Source organism: Moschus berezovskii, chromosome 20 (assembly GCF_049115385.1).
Source record: "Moschus berezovskii isolate FMDL1 chromosome 20, NW_MosBer_1.0, whole genome shotgun sequence".
NCBI lineage: Eukaryota > Metazoa > Chordata > Mammalia > Artiodactyla > Moschidae > Moschus > Moschus berezovskii.
The window spans coordinates 73654124-73672482 of record NC_142479.1 but is presented as its reverse complement, the minus strand read 5'-3'; the positions used below and the strand labels follow the sequence as shown (position 1 = coordinate 73672482).

The following is an 18359-nucleotide window of genomic DNA, read 5'->3' as shown; positions in this document are numbered from 1 at the left end:
GGCGCGCGCGGAGGGAGCCGGCGGCCCCGCGGCCCCGAGCCGCCCGGGAAGCGCCCTCTCGCGTTCCCCCGGGTTTGCCGGGCTCCTCCCTCCCGCGCTCCGTCCTCCCGCCCCAGGCGCAGCCCCGCGCCCGGGCCGGCTCCTGGCCGCGCCCCCTTCCAGGACCCAGCGCCGTCCCGGGACGGACGCCCGCGCCGCTCTGAGGCTCAACCCCCGGGACCTGCACGCCGTGCCGCCGGCGGCCCCGGAGCAGGGCGGCCCCGCGCCCGGTGGAGCGTCTCGCGTGTCGGGACGGCTACGGGACCAGCCGTTCACCCCGTTACCCGTTGGGTACGTCGCTTACAGCGTGGGTGATCAGGTCTTCTTGACTTTACAAGCCCAGAGCCTTAATTTAGACTCGGTTTTGCAGCCTAAAGCTGATGACTGCCCTACCGGCAGGTGCCGAGCGCAGCCCGTTCGTCTGCAAACTGCCGAGTGAAACTGCCCCGTGAAAGCGTGGCTGGCACGGACCGGCGAAGCACGCGCGTGGGGCAGTACCGACTAGTCACTTGCCGAATACTTGCTAACTCTGCCCCGAGGATGCTAAAATACATAAGGGAAAAGTTTCATTACTGTTTTCATTGTCAGATTCGCTCAGATCAGAAATTAATGCATGTATTGGATATGTTTAATCCTTCAAGAAGTTAGGGAAAAAAATAGAGAAGGCAGGAAGAAATCTTTCCTAAGATCTATACTTACATAGGCCAAGTAGGGCTACCACTTTTTTTTAAGATTGCTCAGTTGAACGCCTGTTGGTAGGAATGTCCTTTGTTTTGAGAGGGTAAGTAATTGACCTGCCCTTAATGAGGCATGTACTTTGAGCTCTCACTCACAACCTTTTCGGCCAGTGTTCTTGGGCCTTAAGAACGTTGCACCTGCTCGCTATTCTGGTCAGAAACTTCTCCACTTTGGATGGGGCCCCCAGTCCGGGTGGGGGGAGCCTTCCCAGGTGGGACTAATGGTAAAGAACCCACCTGCCAATGCAGGAGATGCAAGAGACACGGTTCCATGCGTGGGTCAGGAAGATCCCCCTGGAGCGGGGCATGGCAACCTACTCCAATGTTCTTGCCTGGAGAATCTCATGGACAGAGGATCCTGGTGAGCTACAGTCCATGGGGTCGCAAAAAGTCAGACACGACTGAAGTGACTTAACATGCATGCCAGTTCAAGGAAGCCAAAAAAACGAAGATGCAAGGAAAGGAATGAAAAGCAGGGAATGTAGGAAAATAGAGCAAGCTCTCCACAAAACACTATTACCATCTCAAGCACAGTCCTGTATTGCTTCATACTTGTAAGTTACATGGAGAAATCACGGTACTTGTAAATACTTGTAATTGTCAGTAGAAAGAAACACAAATTCATGCCTCAAAACCACCTGGCTCTAAGACAGGGCATCACCCCTGTGTGAAGACAAGCTTCTTTCTGTTTCCCTGAAGTTCTGAGGTAAGAACGGAAGAAAAAGATGGGAGAGCTGGGAGGAGGGGTGATAGCTGAGAGTGGCATCTGAGCAGAGGGACAGGGAGGTGAGCTGAGAACCGAGTGGACCTCGCAGGGAGAGGAGTCTGCTCTCGGGGGGAGAGGCCAGAGACAGCGTCTCGTCCCCTTCGGGCTGTGGTTTTGCTTTCTTGCCTCCGTTATTACTGTTCTTCCCTGTGAGTAGGGCGAGAACTACCTGGAAGTTTCCTAAGTGATGACTGAGCGCAGGTGCTCAGTTGCCTACAGCGGAACTCAGTTGCGGGGCAGCCTGGGGATGCACCTGGGGGGTCTTCGAGCCGTGGAACACCGCCCCAGCAAGGCGGGGGGTGGGGGGCATGGGCCACACGTGGCCCTGAAACCCAGCCGGGCCCTGTGGGGCTCCTGGGCGCTTAAGCTCTTCTGTGTCCCCATGTCTTGGTTAAAGGAAAGAGGCTTCATTCAGCCCAAATGACCTTCACTGTGTTCCAACAGGTGAAGTCGCTCAGTCCTGTCCGACTCTTTCCGACCCCATGGACTGTAGCCTACCAGGCTTCTCCGCCCTTGGGATTCTCCAGGCAAGAGTTACTGGAGTGGGTTAACCATTTCCTTCTCCAGGGGATCTTCCCGACACAGGGATCGAGCCCGGGTCTCCGGCATTGGAGGCAGACGCTTTAACCTCTGAGCCACCAGGGAAGCAACAGGTAAGTTCAAATAAATGCTGACTAGGGAAGGGAGGGGATGTGGAAACAAGGGAGGAACCATAAAGAAGCAGATCAGCTGTGGGACAAGGTCTCTATCCCCCCCACCCTGCAAGGGCTACCCAGAACACTATCTTTGAGCTGGTTTGAAGGTGCAGAAACCCCCACCAGCTGGGAGAAGTTAACGGTAGGCTGCCTGCAAGCACTTAGGTCCCAGACCGGTTAGAACCAGAAGGTTGATGGTGTTGCTGGCCCCAATCTTGGCTTTCCCTGCCCACCTAAGCTGAATAAAAAAATATGGAGACAAAGTTTGGAGGAAATAGAAAGGTGGCTTCAATGCTGAATTGCAGAGAGGGGAACATGGTAGGCGTCGGCTCAAGAACTGTGCCCCCATGAGGAGCCCAGGGGCTTCCGTGAGAAGAGGGCCTGTGGTAGTTGGTGGGGAGGAGTAAGGGTGTTCAGCTCTTGATGTCTTCCTGTTGTGTTGCTTCAGAGACAGTCACAGGCTGGCATCAGGAACCCAGTAATTGAGTCTGGCTGGTCGGTGGCTCTGGGGCCTTCTTTCCGATGTGTGACCACAAGGGAAAGGGTGTTGTAAGGATAAACACTAGGAACGCAGAAACGCAGACTGATGTACAGACATGCAGAGTTAGGAGCAGTGAAAGTAAAAAAAATAAAAAATAGGAATTCTCAGGCCTGGCCTCTTTATCTTCTTTGTTCTCAGGATTGGGAAAGAAAAAAACTCATTCATCTTTTTACTCTGTCACTGCAACAATGGTTCCAACTCCCCGCCACCCCAGCACCAGTCCATTGGAAGGACGTCCACGGGCTGATCACGCCCTCTGTGAAGCATTACTATAAAGCTCCCCACTGCCCCTTCCAGGACTTACACCAGTTCTGAGGGCATGAGGCCACTCTGGCACCCTCTGCCTGCAAAGCAATAAAACTACTGTACATCACCCCAGACTCTGACTCTGAGATTTAATTCCATAGCTGGTACAGAGACCAGATTTGGCTTCAGCCCCTGCAGCCCACCTGGCAGGGTCTCCATGGGGTCACTAAAATGGAGGGGTTTCCAGAAAGAGAGACCCCCGTGCAGGGGGAGGGTCAGTGAGACGTGGTAGTAGTGATGATTTTAGAGTCTGCTGTTTCCTGGGAAAGGCGCAGGAGAGCAGGAATGGTAGACTGAATGCGGGGTTTGTAAGAACCCTCCTCTGATCCCTGACTCTGAGGAGTAAGCCTGACACTCTCTGCAGAGGTGCTGCCTGGACCAGACTCTTGGAAAGCATCAGAGAAAAATACCATCAAGCCCTAACTGAATGTACTGCATTTTAAGAAGTCCGTAATTACCTGGTAAGTGAAGGAAAGTGAAAGTGAAGTCGCTCAGTCAAGTCCGACTCTTTTCAAGACCATGGTCTGTAGTCTACCAGGCTTCTCTGTCCATGGGATTTTCCAGGCAAGAGTACTGGAGTGGGTTGCCATTTCCTTCTCCAGGGGATCTTCCTGACCCAGGGATTGAACCCAGGTCTCCTGCATTGCAGGCAGACGCTTTACCCTCTGAGCCACCAGGTAAGTGAAGGAAGCAGGATGTAAAACAGTATTTGGAGATGCCATGTTTTAGATGTATGTACACCTATATCTGGGCTTCCCGGGTGGCTCAGTGGTAAAGAATCTACATGCCAATGAAGGAGATGTGGGTTCTATCCCTGGGACAGGAAGATTTCCTGGAGTCGGAAATGGGAACCCACTCCAGTATCCTTGCCTGGAGAATTCCACGGACAGAGGAGCCTGGTGGGCCACAGTGCATGGGGTTGCAAAAGAGTCAGGCATGACTAAGTGACTGAGCACACATGCACAGCCACGTCTATATGCTCTAAAAAGCTTGTGTGTATACACACAGGTGTATACAGGGGCACCATGTCTGTATGCTCTAAATATGCTTCTGTGTATACACACAGGTGTATACAGGGGCACCACGTCTGTGTGCCCTAAATAAGCTTGTGCACGTACACACAGGTGTACGTGAGGGCACCACGTCTGTATGCCCTAAATATGCTTGTGTGTATACACACAGGTGTACATGGGGGCACCACGCCTGTATGCCCTAAATAAACTTGTGCGTGTACACACAGGTGTATACAAGGACACCACGTCTGTATGCTCTAAATATGCTTCTGTGTGTACACACAGGTGTACACAGGAATACCACATCTATATGCTCTAAATATGCTTGTTTGTGTACACACAGGTGTACACGGGGGCACCACGTCTGTATGCTCTAAACAAGCTTGTGCGTGTACATACAGGTGTATACAGGGACATACGTAGCGAATGTTCATTTAAGTCACTCTCTCTGGGTGGCTGGAGTATAAACACTCTTCTGATCAGGAAGAGACGCCTTTGGCCCAGGACTCACGTTTTGAAAGGGCATTGAAAGTCACATTTCTAATGTCACCGAAAGAAGGTATTTAATACTTTCAACACAAAAATTACATTGCCAGGATTTTATTGTTGCTGCATGGAGTAGAGACAGCACCGATTTGAATGTGGAATGTTTGAGAAGTGTGTTTCCAGCCAGTGACCCTCAGCTCTTCTGCAGCCCCGTCCACTGCAGAAGCGGAATTCCTGAGTGGACTGCCCGAGGACGCTTCTAGGCCTCCAGGAGTTCTGCCTCCTCCACAAAGCATTTTTCCTCCACTTTCTCCCAGTTTTCCTACAGCAGACATGACACAAACCAGACAGAGGATCAGAAAACCTGGGTTGGAGTCCGAGCTTCAACACTGATTGATTTGTGTCCTTGGGGTAAATTAACTTCTCCAAGTCTCTCTGCATCTAAAAACGGAGACTCGTAACTACCCTAGGATTTCCTCAGGAACTGAACCAGATGATACATGTATATATATAATGTATACAAGTAGAAATAAAGCCAGATGATGCGCAGTGAGTCCTGAAGTCTCAAACAAACGCAAGGGAGGGTGGTCTGTCTCAGAGAATCCCACAGAGAGGAGAGCCTGGCAGCCTACAGTCCATAGGGTCACAAAAAGTTGGACACGACTGAAGCAACTTAGCACATACACAGTTTATTTAAATCAATCCTGTATTAAACGAAACTGTAAACATGTTTAAAGCTAAATAGCTAAGTCCTCTAAAACAAAAACAGGCAAGCTGGGAGACTAGGGCAAGAATGAGCAGGCCTTTCACAGGGCATTCAGCTGCCTTCCCTGGGGGCTAGGACCGTGCTGTGCCCGAGGTCTGAGAGTCAGCTTAGTTCTGAGCACGGGGCTCTGTTGGTGGTCCAGTGGCTAGGATGTCACCTTCCAATGCAAGGGGTGCAGGCAGCCCTAAAGTCCCGCCCTTAAGTCCCGCAGGCCTCGTGGGCAAAACAACAAAACACAAAGCAGAAGCGATGTTGTAACAAATTCAATAAAGACTTTAAAAATGGTTCACATTAAAAAAAAAAAAAGTTCCAACCCCAAAGCACTCCAGGGCTCCGGCTCTGTGGCCGGCCCTTCACTAGACCCAGGGATCTGTACAAAAGGAAAAAGGCGCGTTCCCCACCCTCTGGGAGCTCAGATCCTTGCTGACATCTCCCAGGAGGAGAGCGGTCAGGCCAGGAGCGGAATCTTATTGAGAGAAGTGCTGTCCAACAGGCAAAAGAAGTAAGCTGAAAGTCTGTCCTTTGTTTCTGTCGCCCCTCAATGGACCTGAAACAAAATCCAATTCGTGACCCCAACCGGACTTTTCAGCCCCTTTTCTCCCCCCAGCATTCACCCTGAACCCCCACTCTCGACAGCCTCTCAGAAGCCACGCCCCGAATCGTGCTTCTGTGCCCCCAGCCTGCGGGCTTCTGCGCCCTCTCCTCCCCTTTGTGGGTTCTCTGCTGTTTGTGTCACTTTCAGCGAAAGCCCCTGAACCTCTCCCTCAGGGCAAGGCTTTCCAGGCTCCTCTTGTGATTCTGATCACAAAAAGCCAAGCAACCAGCCTTTTAAAGGGTAAGCTGGGGGACCTCCCTGGTCAGGGAACTAAGATCCCGCTCGCTGAGCAGCCAAAAAACCAAAACACAAGACAGAGGCAACATTTTAAACAAACAAAGACTTTACAAATGATCCACATGAAAAAAAAATTGTTTTTAATCTTACAAAAAAAAAAGTAGGTTGGGCTGGGAGTGAGAGCCAAGGGTGGCTGAGCAGAAGGAAAATGCTGGTGATTTACTCCCTTTGTTTAGCAGTGAATGCTGGGTCCTGGAATGTTCATATATTATCTGGTGTTCACTATATGTATCTCTGCCTTTGTGTAACTTCCATTCTCTTTGGTGATTTGACTGGGAGAGGGAAGTCTGTGGACACTCCCACCGAGGAAAACGTAACTCACCCACTTGCTCACTTCTGTTCTGATGACAGCCATCATTTAAAAAGCACATGCATGACTACCTTCAACATGCCAATGTTGTTTCAGTTTGGGTGTTTTCTGCTGTACGTAGTCACCGAGCAGAAGCAGCCCTTCTCCCACCAGTGGTCACAGGGCAAGGATTCCAGCGGAACCTGGAGAGGCTGCTGGCAAGGTATGTGCCATGACGTTTACTTAGGGAAGTCAGTAAGCGCGATGCAATGCCACTTCCCCTTGGGAGGAGTGTTTCACAAGAGTCGGCACAGCGATGACAGCCTGGTTCTTTTGAACGCACGCCTAATTTTTTTGGCAAACTGTACAATCTGCGATTGTTCCTGTGGTTGGTATAGGCTTAGAACTATCTCCAAAAGCCTTGGAGTCCATCCAAACGTCATTCAGATTTCTTTGTGGGATATGACTCCAAACGAGCAGGAAGGATAGAAGAAGCATTCAGAAACACCAGGAAATCTGCACTAAGCATCAACACTCAGGGACTGGACAGGGTGTCGGGGGTGAACAGTGGGCAGAACTCACAGGCAAGTCTGGCTCAGCCTCTTGTGGGGTCACTGCTCCTTTCCCTTGGGTCCTGATGCACACAGCTTTTGTTTGTGCCCTCCAAGGGTCTCTGTTTCCCCAGCCTGTGGAAGTTCTGTAATCAAATCCCGCTGACCTTCACAGTCAGATTCCCCAGGGATTCCCCGTCGCTTTGCTGGATCCCTAGGTTGGGATATCTGTTGTCGGGCCTAGACCCTTCACATCACTGCGAGAATGTCTCTGGTATAGTTGTTCTCCAGTTTGCGGGTCGCCCACCTGGTGCTTCTGTGGCAGGGCTGATGGTGACCTCCTCCGAGAGGACTCCGGGAGATGGTGACGGACAGGGAGGCCTTTCATGCTGCAGTCCACAGGGTCACAAAGGGTCCGGCACGGCTGAGTGACTTAACAAGAGTAATAGAATAGTTTCCCTGGAGAGGTGGGAGCTGGTCAAAGCTTGCTTGGAGTGGCTTTGAAGAGAGGGGAAGAAGAGAAAGAAGTCAGAGAGAAAGGGCTACCGATGCAAACAAGAGTTGCTTTTTTTTTTAAGTGGAGGAGGGCTGTCAGAGAGATCTAAACACATTTTTATAGGAAAATAACATCATATTTGTATGAAGATGGGCACGACCCTGCAGAAGGAATATGAAGTGTGAAAGTGTTAGCTGTTCAGTCGTGCCTAACTCGTTGTGACCCTATGGGCTATAGCCTCCCAACCAGGTTCCCTGTCCATGGAGTTCTCCAGGCAAGCATACTGGAGTGGGTAACCATTCCCTTCTCCAGGGGATCTTCCCAACCCAGGGGTCAAATCCAGGCCTCCTGCATTGCAGGCAGAGTCTTTACCATCCAAGACACTTAGATGGAAAGCTCAGAAAAAGGAATACTAAACAGACACGGCAAATAGTTATGTTGGCTAAATATGGCTGATCGGTATTGGGGAAGAAAAAGCTTTCCTCTACCCTCTTAAGTTGAGTGACGGGGCATGTGAGTTAAATTAATGCAAGACAACAGGAGAAAAGGCCAATTTTTTTTCACGGACACAGAAGCAAAGAGATAATGTTACTCAAAGGTGTGGTTAGAACTGGGGGCTCAGAGTCCATCTTAACAGGGGGAGAGAGGGGGACCAAAGGCCACTCATCTAAAATCAAAGATAAATGGGCTCTTCAGGAAATATGTGTCTCTGTGATAAGGTCTCTTTAGGTGATCTCTTATCCCAGTGATTCCATCTCCAGTGATAAAAGTTGTGAAACTCAGGGAGGGGATTTACGACAGCTGAGTTCTTTGACAAGGCTTTGCTTTTGGACAGATAAGGGGAGTTCGGGGGTCAGCCTTCCTGCCTTTAGATCCTCAAGTGCCAGCAGTGTTAATGGCACAGGGGCCTGTTCTCTAGGGAGTCTGTGGGGCAGTGGCTGCTGGTTAAAAGCGGCTGAGCCCCACAGGCCTTCAGGAGGAAGGTCATTTCCTGGTGTCGTAGTTCTGGATTTCTTCTCCTCCTTCTCCGCAAGGTGATGACCTTGGCTCAGTGAAATGGTCATCTCCAATAGTAGGTCAGCTTCAGTGTCTTCTCTTCAGTGGGTAAACGTCCTTCACCTCAGAGATCTAGAGTTAACTCTCTCGCTGATACATTAAACCTATGGGGCTTGCATTTGTGAGTTAGGTTTAGAAACTGTGTACATTCGTTTTCAAGAGAATTTGGCATATTAGAAGATTTAACGGATTCTAGTTTAAAATGTGTCACTGAACCGGGGGTATGGGCTGTGATTTTAAGTTGAACTCTCTCTCACTTTGTAAGAAGCATGAAAACACTAAGAGAATCTTAAGACTCGCCAGGCTTTCTCCCTTACAGCTTTACTGGGATGTAACTGACATAGCCGCTCAGTCATGCCTGACTCCGCGGCCCCATAGAGTGTAGCCCGCCAGGTTCCTCTGTCCACAAGATTCTTCAGGCAAGAATACAGGAGTAGGTTGCATGCCCTCCACCAGAGAATATTCCCGACCCAGGGATTGAACCCGCGTCTCCTGCATTGACAGGCAGATCATTTACCATCTGAGCCACCAGAAACAGAGGAGTAAGACACACAGCACAATGATTCGACTTACATATGTCATGAAATGATTATGGCAACACGCTAGGGAGTATCCATCTTCTCATTTAGCTCCTAAGCTGAAATTTCTAGATTTATGAGACTTAAATTTTAAATCTTATTAAGGAGACCTTTGTTTGTCAGGAAATCGACTGTGTTTTATTATCCATTATTCATTTCTTCACGCATCTGAGGTGACTTGTAATAGAAGAGAACCATTTGTAAACTTTAAAAGTTTAAGGAAGAACAATGTTTTTACATCTGATTTTAGCTAATTGAACATGGATGTTAAAAATATATCCTTCTGAATGTTTTTCTGGGCAAAAGAATAACGTAGGTGACCCTCAAGGTCATAAAAAGTCCCATTGACAGTTCTGTGTGTAATTTTATCGAGTACCCATATTTACAAAGGGAGTTTTTTCTCCGTCCTTTTAAAAACTTTATTTGTTTTTAATTGGAGGATAATTACTTTACAATATTGTATTGGTTTCTGCCAAACATCAACATAAATCAGCCACAGGTACACATACATCTGGAGAAGGAAATGGCAACCCACTCCCGTGTTCTTGCCTGGAGAATCCCAGGGACAGTGGAGCCTGGTGGGCTGCCGTCTATGGGATCACACAGAGCGGACATGACTGAAGCGACTTAGCAGCAGCAGCAGCAGCGGCACACACTCTCTCCCTTCTGCGCTGAACGTCCCTCCCACCCGTCCCACCCTCTTAACAAAGCTCTAGGAACCAGCAGGAAGCCCACGGCGGTAGCTGGGGTACTGTGTACGCATGTACTTCTAAGAGTTCTAGAGTTGCTTTCTGAAAAATGTCACATATTCAGAGTGAATTGGACTGAAGTTGTCAAATCTTGATTTATTATCTTTGAAATTAGGTGTCAGTGATGGTAACATGGTGTGATCCAGTGGTTAGACTCTGCTTCATTTCAAGGGCATGGGTTCGATTCCTGGTCCAGGAACTAAGATCCCATCAGCTGCAAAATAAAATAAAAAATAAAATAAAACAATCCTGTATCTCTATAAAAAGTTCTTTAAAAATTAAAAAATATTTCAACTAAATATATATTAATATATCATAATAGATACATTAAATATATTAGCATAAATAATATTAACATATTTATGTATTTATTAATATTATATATTATTTTTATATATTAAGTATACCATAAATATATTGGATATAAATATATTATTAATATAAATAATATATATTTAGCTCAAAACATGCATATACACACACACACACAGAAATGGAAATGAAGATTCAACAGTGATAAAACTCTGGCCTACCAAATTGGTCCAGAGCTTTAGAAAAAAAAAATCAGCAAAGTTCTGAAGGCGTGAACTGTGTGGAGGCAGAAAGCCCGTGCGATGAGAGCTGGTCTCCGTGAGACAGGCGCTCCAAGGCCGCCAGCTGAGCTCGTCAGGTGACCGTATTTCTTGGCTCATTTGGATGGATGAAGCAGAAATTTGAAGCTTATAAACATTGTCTCTAATAAATACTTCTCGTTGACAATAAGATGATTCAGCTTCTATAGCTGACCTCAGATGATCTAGTAACTTACAAAGTTTAACAAGAGAGAAACAATAAAAAAGCATTTAGCATTTACTAAGGGCTCAGCGATGTCCCAGGAATTATCTTAAGCTCTTCACAGGCAAGTGTTAACTCCTTCAGTCCCCATATCCTTTGAGGTGGATATTAATATTATCCCCATTTAACCTGTGCTGAGCCAGAAGAGATGGAGTCACACATCTCATATTGCACAGCCAGTCAGCAGCAGCGCAGAGATGGGCCCCCTGACCCCACACCCGCCCCCCAAATGGGCTGCAGTCATGACCAGCTCCACCACCATCTTTCATGCCAACCCTTGCAGCTGCATAGGCTTCCCTGGAGGCTCAGAAGGTAAAGAATCTGCCTGCAATACAGGAGACGTGGGTTCGACCCCCAGGTCGGGAAGATCCCCTGGAGGGGGAAATGACTACCCACTCCAGGATTCTTGCCTGGAGAATCCCACGGACAGAGGAGCCTGGCGGGCTGCAGTCCACGGGGTTGCAAGGAGTCAGACATGATGGAGTGACTGACACACACAAGGCTGCACAAGAGGAATCCTCGCAGGCTGGTCCTCTAGAGGGTGGAGGAGGATTTCTTTCCAGGTTAGGAGATCTGATTAGGAACTAGCGCCACTGCTGACAATGTGAACTTTGAAAAACTCGGGGAGGAGCCAGCCTTCCCTGTAGTGGCACAGAGGCGGCCCGCGGTGACCCCGCGTGGCGCTCCCGCACGCCACTCAAAGAGGAAACGAGCGAGCGAAACGAGCATCTCGAGGCGGCCTAGTCACCATCCGTTTAGGGTTTTTTTCTCTTTGGCTGAGTGTCCGATTAGCTCAGAGCGCCTGGACTGGGTGAAGCTGGTGTGAGTGAACACAGACCCCGGAGCTTGATGCTTTGCGATGAAAACCAAGGTTCCCATCTGCAGGGAGCTCAAGGCCGGCTTGCTTTTGTCCAACGACTCGTAATCTTTTGAAGATGCTCTCTCTTCACTTCTGACGGATTCCCCATAAATGGTCTTTCACACTTGGGTTTTCAGTTCTTATAATTCCCAAGTCAAACAGTTAATCATCTTTAAACAAATACTAAGCTGACTTTGAAGAACCATTACCTGAAAATTTAGTAAAAATCATTCACAACACTTCTAATTTATTGTTTCATGAAGCTGAATTTCCAGACATAAGGTCTCTTTAAAAAGTATAGCTAGGGAATTCCCTTTGGTGTCAGTGGCTAGGACTTGGCCCTTTCACTGCAGGGGCCCAGGGTTCAAACCCTGGTTGGGGAACTGAGATCCCACAAGCTGCACAGTGCGGCTGAAAAAGAAAAAGAAAATAACACGTATATCCATTTCCACCTATTCCAGTATCTAGAAAACACTGAATTATTGGACTGAACTACTGAACACCAGCCACTCTTCTAACAGAGCCCTTTAGTGACAGAAAGTAGCTTGATAATCACCAGTTTGCCTCACGTTGCTTCATATGAGAAGGAAATAAATATATGAACAGCTTTTGACCCTTGAACAATACATATTTGAGCTGCATAGGTCCACTTACACACAGGTTTAAAAAGCTTCTTTTTGTCGAAGTACAGCTGATTTACAATGCTGTATCAGTTCCAGACGCACAGCAAAATGAGCGCGACTGTGCTTGCGTGTTACGCACTGTTTCAGATCCCATTAGATTGTTTTCCCGACAGTTATAGTACCTGCGTTTCTACTTTACAGACCTTTAAGTGAACGAAGTGTGGGGTAAGGTTAGATTAGCACTCACAGTATGTGAAAAAAAAAGCAAAGCAAAACACAGGGTTTGCGTCCTGACTATCCAAACTGTCTCAGCCTCCTGCCCCTGGGTGAGTCGCTGATCACCTCCTTTGTTTCTGAGGCAGAGAGAGCAGTCAAGTTCACCTGTGTTTTAAGGAAAGGCGAGCAGGACGTGGAGGGGGCATCTCTGGCCACCCTCTCTTCTTGCTGAGGCCGCGCTGCTGGGAGGGACCCGGAGTCCACATGTGTGCTGGCTGTAGCCTCTGCCGTCCTGGGGCGCCCAGCCCCCTGTACAGAACCGGGCAGGGGCTCCAAAAGAACCAGTCCCTGAGCAGGAAATCTCCACCGTCAGCAGGGTGCTGCTGCCAGAGGTTCTCCAACAGCACAGAGTGGGGGTCGGGTCCCGCGATTGCTCCCGGGGCGCCCGGCTAACTACAGCCTGAGATGGTGGTCCTCAGACCTGCAGGAACAACGCCTCAGGCCCTGCTTCAGCCTCCTGGGTGCCTGTAGCATCCAGAAGCAACCAGAGCCACTCCGACGTCAGGGCCGCCACCTGAAACCCTTCCATCCGCACTTTCTCCTGCCCCTAAACCGGTGCTCTTAGCGACTAGGGCCAGGCTTCCCTGGAGGCTCAGAGGGTGAAGAACCCGCCTGCAACGCTGGAGACCCAGGTTCGATCCCTGGGGCAGGAAGATCCCCTGGAGGAGGAAATGGCAACCCACTCCAGGATTCTCGCCTGGGAAATCCCAGGGACAGAGGAGCTTTGTGGGCTACAGTCTGTGGGGTCCCAAAAGAGTTGGATACGACTGAGCGACTAAACAGCAACAATAATGGAGGTGCTTCTGGGATTTACCACAGGCGGGTCAGCTTGAGAGAAACGGCAAGCATCCGGTGACTCTGGGCAAAAGGGACGTGTTTTTCTGCTTCTGTTTTCTGCCTGTGACCCTTGTTTGTGGGGGTGTTCTTTTTTTTTCATTTAAACTAGTTTCTGTTTTTTAAGAGAAGGCTCAGTGAGACACGTGGTCAAATACAAATGTTAGAGAAAGGTTTTTTTCTCCACTGCCTCCTCCCCTTCTATCCCCCAGAGGTAATCTCTGTATATACTGCCTTTTAAAGAAAAATATTCATGTTGCACAACCCAGTGTCTGGATCCAAGTTTTTAAAAAGTGAAAGACAAATGCTTCCAAGGAACTGCCCCACTCTCTTCTCGTTCTGAAAATATCAGCCACTGGTTCCATCAGACTCTTGGAAAGAATAACCGGTATCATAGCTTAAGATATCTTTTTCTACTTCCTGTGCAGCACAGGAAACTCTGCCCAATGTTATGTGGCAGCCTGGATGGGAGGGGAGTTTGGGGGAGAATGAAGCGAACTGAAAGTCGCTCAGTTGTGTCTGATTCTTTGTGACCCCATGGGCTACACAGCCCGTGGAATTCCCCAGGGCAGAATACTAGAGTGTTTAGCCGTTCCCTCCTCCAAGGGGATCTTCCCAACCCAGGTCTCCCGCATTGTGGGCAGGCTCTTTACCAGCTGAGCCACAGGGGAAGCCCATCTGTGGGAAAATGTGTCTGTAGGTCTGAGTCTGTTTGCTGTTCACCTGGAAACTATCGCAATATTGTAAACCAGCTATACCCCAATACGAAATAAAATGTTAAAAAAGAAGGTATCTTTTTCTAACTACACCAGATAATGTCTTTTCACATTCACTCAATCTTGGAAGAGATCAATACATGTTGATTGATCAGATAAGTTGTTTTGGGTTCACTAAAGAGCTGTTTAATGAGAAAATAGTAAATAAGCACACAGCCATCACTCTTAACTTCCCTCACCACATGAAGGATGCCCTACTGTGCATGAGTGCTCAGTCACACAGTAGCGTCCAACTCTGTGACCCCGTGGACTGTAGCCCACCAGGCTCCTCTGTCCCTGGGATTCCCCAGTCAAGAATACTGGAGTGGATTGCCATGCCCTTCTCCAGGGGATCTTCCCAACCCAGGGATTGAATCCTCATCTCCTGAGCCTCCTGCATTGACAGGCAGGTTCTTCACCACTGAGCCACCTGGGAAGCCTATAATTCAATACAAAATAAAAAGTTTTTAAAAAAGAAATGTAAGTTCCCTACTTAAGACATTTATTTTGGGAATGGAAGAAAGAAAGGATCATAAAGGAAAAATAAAAATAAGACAGGAAGGAAACAGTAAGGACCAGCAGGGCAAAGAGTCAGGATCAACATTTTTTTGTCCTGGAAATGATCCTCGGGCTCCAGGCTCAGCGGGTACGTGTTTCAGGACCTGCTTCTCCCTCCTGTGGCTCAGCCTTTGGCCGTTTCGTTCCTCATTAGCACCTTCCCCAGGAAGAAGAACAGACAGCCACCGAAGCTCAGATCTGTCAATTTTGCAGTTATCAGGTCTTGCAAGACCGAGCTGGGCGAAGACAAGACGCAGCCAGAATAGAAGCTGGGGCTGCGCGTGATTTCCACTCTCTCTCTCACCTCTCTTGACGTGGAGGTCTCTGTGCGGGAGTCCAGGTCCTACGTGTCCACCTCCCCGCCATCCACTCAGGCTTAACCCTGGCCGGCTGTCCTCAGTGGCCCTCCACGCCCTGTCTGGTGGCTACTGAGTTTAGCCTTTCAACCAAGATCAGCTTTTGACTGCCAGACTGTACGGCCTCTTCTTGGTCCATGAGCGGTTCTGGCACTTGTCGCCAAGTCACTAGGTCACGTCCAGCTCTCTGTGGCCCCACGGACTGCAGCACGCCAGGCTCCTCTGTGTCTCCGGGAGTTTGCTCAGATACACGTCCATTGAGTCAGTGGTGCCATCCAACGGTCTCATCCTCTGCCACCCCCTATTCTTTTGCCTTCAATCCTTCCAGCATCAGGGTCTTTTCCAATGAGGACACTAGCAGTTACTCAGCTCCACTTGCCTCTTCCTCTGGGCTGTCCTAGCCTGGAGGCCATGTGCCCAGCTGAAAGCCATGTCCCCAGCCTCCTTGGCAACCGGAAGTGTCCAGTGAGATGCAGGCACGGTTATGCATGGGACAGGCAGCCTGGAAGGTCATCAGGCGGGTCTTCTGGCAGCTTGAACCTGGCTGGAACCTCTTTTTCCACTCAAACCTGGGGACTTAAGATGATTAAGGAAATGTTTTCCTAGGACTTAGAGAGTTCAGCCTGATGGAATTCTCCCTCTTCCCTAAAGCAGGTGTGGGATGAGTGTCCTGGCTGTGGGTTGGGGGGGTGGGTGGTGGATGGGGGCAGAGGAGAGTTTCTGGGTAAAACCTTGGGAATGATCTGGCTTGTCCTTCCTGGTGGTGGGTGATATATCCAGAGATTGCAGAGCTGTCAGGAGTTGGAGCAGGTGGGCGGGGAGTCAGATATAGAACCCCACCCTCAGAACCAGCCGAGGTCAGGCTGAAAAGGGGCTGGACCGGGCGGGTGGCAGGTCAGGGACGGGTGTACAGTGCACACAGGAACCCAGTGGGAAAGCCTCCGGAGGGCTTGCAGGGGTCACTGCAGAGGCCTCATCCCCAGAACAGGGCCCCAGGGCTCTGTGAGTCACTGTGGCACGGAGCATAGCCCTTGCTGGCCGCATATCCCCAGTGACGTATCTCCCTGGGACGTTTGGTCACTGCACAGGCTGGTCTGGGGGTTTGTGCCAACTCTTCAGTCGTCTACAGGAGAGGCCGTCTTAGACATGAAGAACATCTAACAGACAACCCTCAGCAGAGCAGGGGAGTGTGCAGGAGTCGGGCAATTCCTGTGAATCGGGGCAAATCCTACTCCTCTTCTGAGCCTCAGTTTCCTCAACTCTAAAATGGAAATAGTAAAGCTGCCTTGCTGTAACAACTAACCGAGGTCATGTATTTAAAGCAGCAGATCTCAAACTTCATCCATCTGAAGAGCGTTCATCTTGTTAAATTTTTATTAAATTAAAAAACTTAATTAAAAATAATCATTTAATCTTGGTAAAATACAGATGACAGAGGCCTGCCTCCAGAGCTTCTGATTTCATCGGGCCAGGTGGGGCCTGAGAATCTGCATTTTGAACAAATTCCCAGGTGCTGCTTCTACTGCTTGTTGGGGGGTTGCACTTCCAGGACCCCGCTGGGAAACACCTGGGCTCTTCCGGAGGCCTGTACACGCAGTCTTCCCAAGGGCCCTTCCTCCCTCTTGTCCACGCAATGGGCGTCTGTAACACAGGCTTAGACCGATGACTCCGTCTCTGGCGCACCTGCTATTAATAATTGCTTGGTCTTCTGACATCAGCCTGGTGCGCAAGTAAGTAGCTGCGATAGAAGATAATCTTTCTAGGAATAACGGTTGTTGTGCGGTCGCTCAGTCGTGTCTGACTCTTTGCAACCCCGTGGACTGTAGCCCTCCAGGTTCCTCTGCCCATGGGATTTCCCAGGCAAGAACACTGGAGTGGCTGCCATTTCCTCCTCCAGGGCATCTTCCTGGGGATAGACCCTGCGTCTCTTGCATATCTTGCATTGGCAGGTGGGTTCTTTACCCCTGAGCCCCCTGCGAAGCCTTCCAGGGATAGTACCAGGCATAGTACCAAAGTACCAGGGATAGTACCTTCCAGCTTAGTACCAAAAGCTAATATTTGTGCAGACTCTCCTGAGTATTCTTTTACTTGATCGTCACCAAATCCTGGTTTTGCAGGAGAGGACGCTGAGGTTGAGAGAGCCTAAGGAACCCGGTCAAACTCACACAGCTGGCCTGTGGCCGAGTCTGGCCTCAGACACAGGTCTTCTGACCTTAAAGTTGGTGTTCTTCCCACTGAGTGCGGCCAACATTGTTTTCTGTTGCTTTTACAAACTCCTGGGAAGGCAGGTTTGCACCCTTTGCCATACACCTTTAATGAGGGGACTGACTTGTTGCCAAGTCCCTAAGTGCAAAGGCTTTATTGCTTCCAGCCCCGGGAGCAGCCAGAAAGTGCGGGTGTGGCTGATTTTTCAGTGTTTGTCCCGAGGCACGCTCGGTCCTAACCAAGGACTCCGCAGCAGCTCCTTCCGTGAGAAATCCTGTCTTCCTGTGGACTTCCCCTCTAACGGGGATGCCCCCCGCAACGCCCCCATCCTCGAAGACTGTGTTAGCGCTGATGTGTCAAGGAGGAAAAAGTTCAGAGCCACGTGCAATCAGTGAGATTGCTGAAAAGCACACGGAAATGCCATTCCGTCCAGGGAAAAGGAGAGCCAGCCACTTCCCAGAGAGAGGAAATCCCTGAGGCTGAAAGAGAGGCCGCTGGTCTCCTATGCAGGAGGGTGTGGAGCCGAAAAGACTCTCGCTTCAGTGCAATGAGGGGATGGCAGATTGGCCCCAAGGAGCAGGCGGGGGGTCAGCTGGGGAGGGGAAGAGGCTGGGACCACACGGATCCGGCTGCCTCCTGGGCTGCTCCACACGCAGGACAACCATTCCCAGAGGCACATTCCCAGCCTCTGCGTGCACCTCTGGGGGCGGCCGCGGGAATTAAGGAGGCGCTCACCCGCAGGACCCGTCAGCTCCCGCCTCTGCCTGCTGGGGCCCCCTTGTTGTGCGCCTTTGTCTTATTTTGCTGGTGCCATTGCTTTGGTTTCCTTTCATCTTCCACCAGAACATTGCTCCTTTTTAGAAACTTTTAATTTAGGATGGGGGGATAGCTGGTTACCAATGTTGTGACAGTTCTAGGCGGACAGTAAAGGGACTCGGCCATTCATATATGTGTGTCCATTCTCCGCCAGACTCCCCTCCCATCCAGGCTGCCACAGAACACAGGCTTCCCTGAGCTGGACATCGGTCCTTGTTGGTTATCCGTTTTAGATAGCGCAGCGTGTACGTGTGGATCCCGAGCTCCCTAACTGTCCCTGCCC

At 49.7% G+C, this 18359-nt stretch overlaps 1 long non-coding RNA gene across 1 annotated transcript; it reads left to right on the top strand.

Annotated features, from left to right (window-relative positions):
• Positions 1-19: 19 nt before the first annotated feature.
• On the top strand, positions 20-3148 carry LOC148774791 (uncharacterized). Its single transcript, XR_016035424.1, has 3 exons — positions 20-330; positions 1987-2195; positions 2917-3148. It is a non-coding gene; the product is annotated as an uncharacterized LOC148774791 (long non-coding RNA).
• The last annotated feature ends 15211 nt before the right edge of the window (positions 3149-18359 follow it).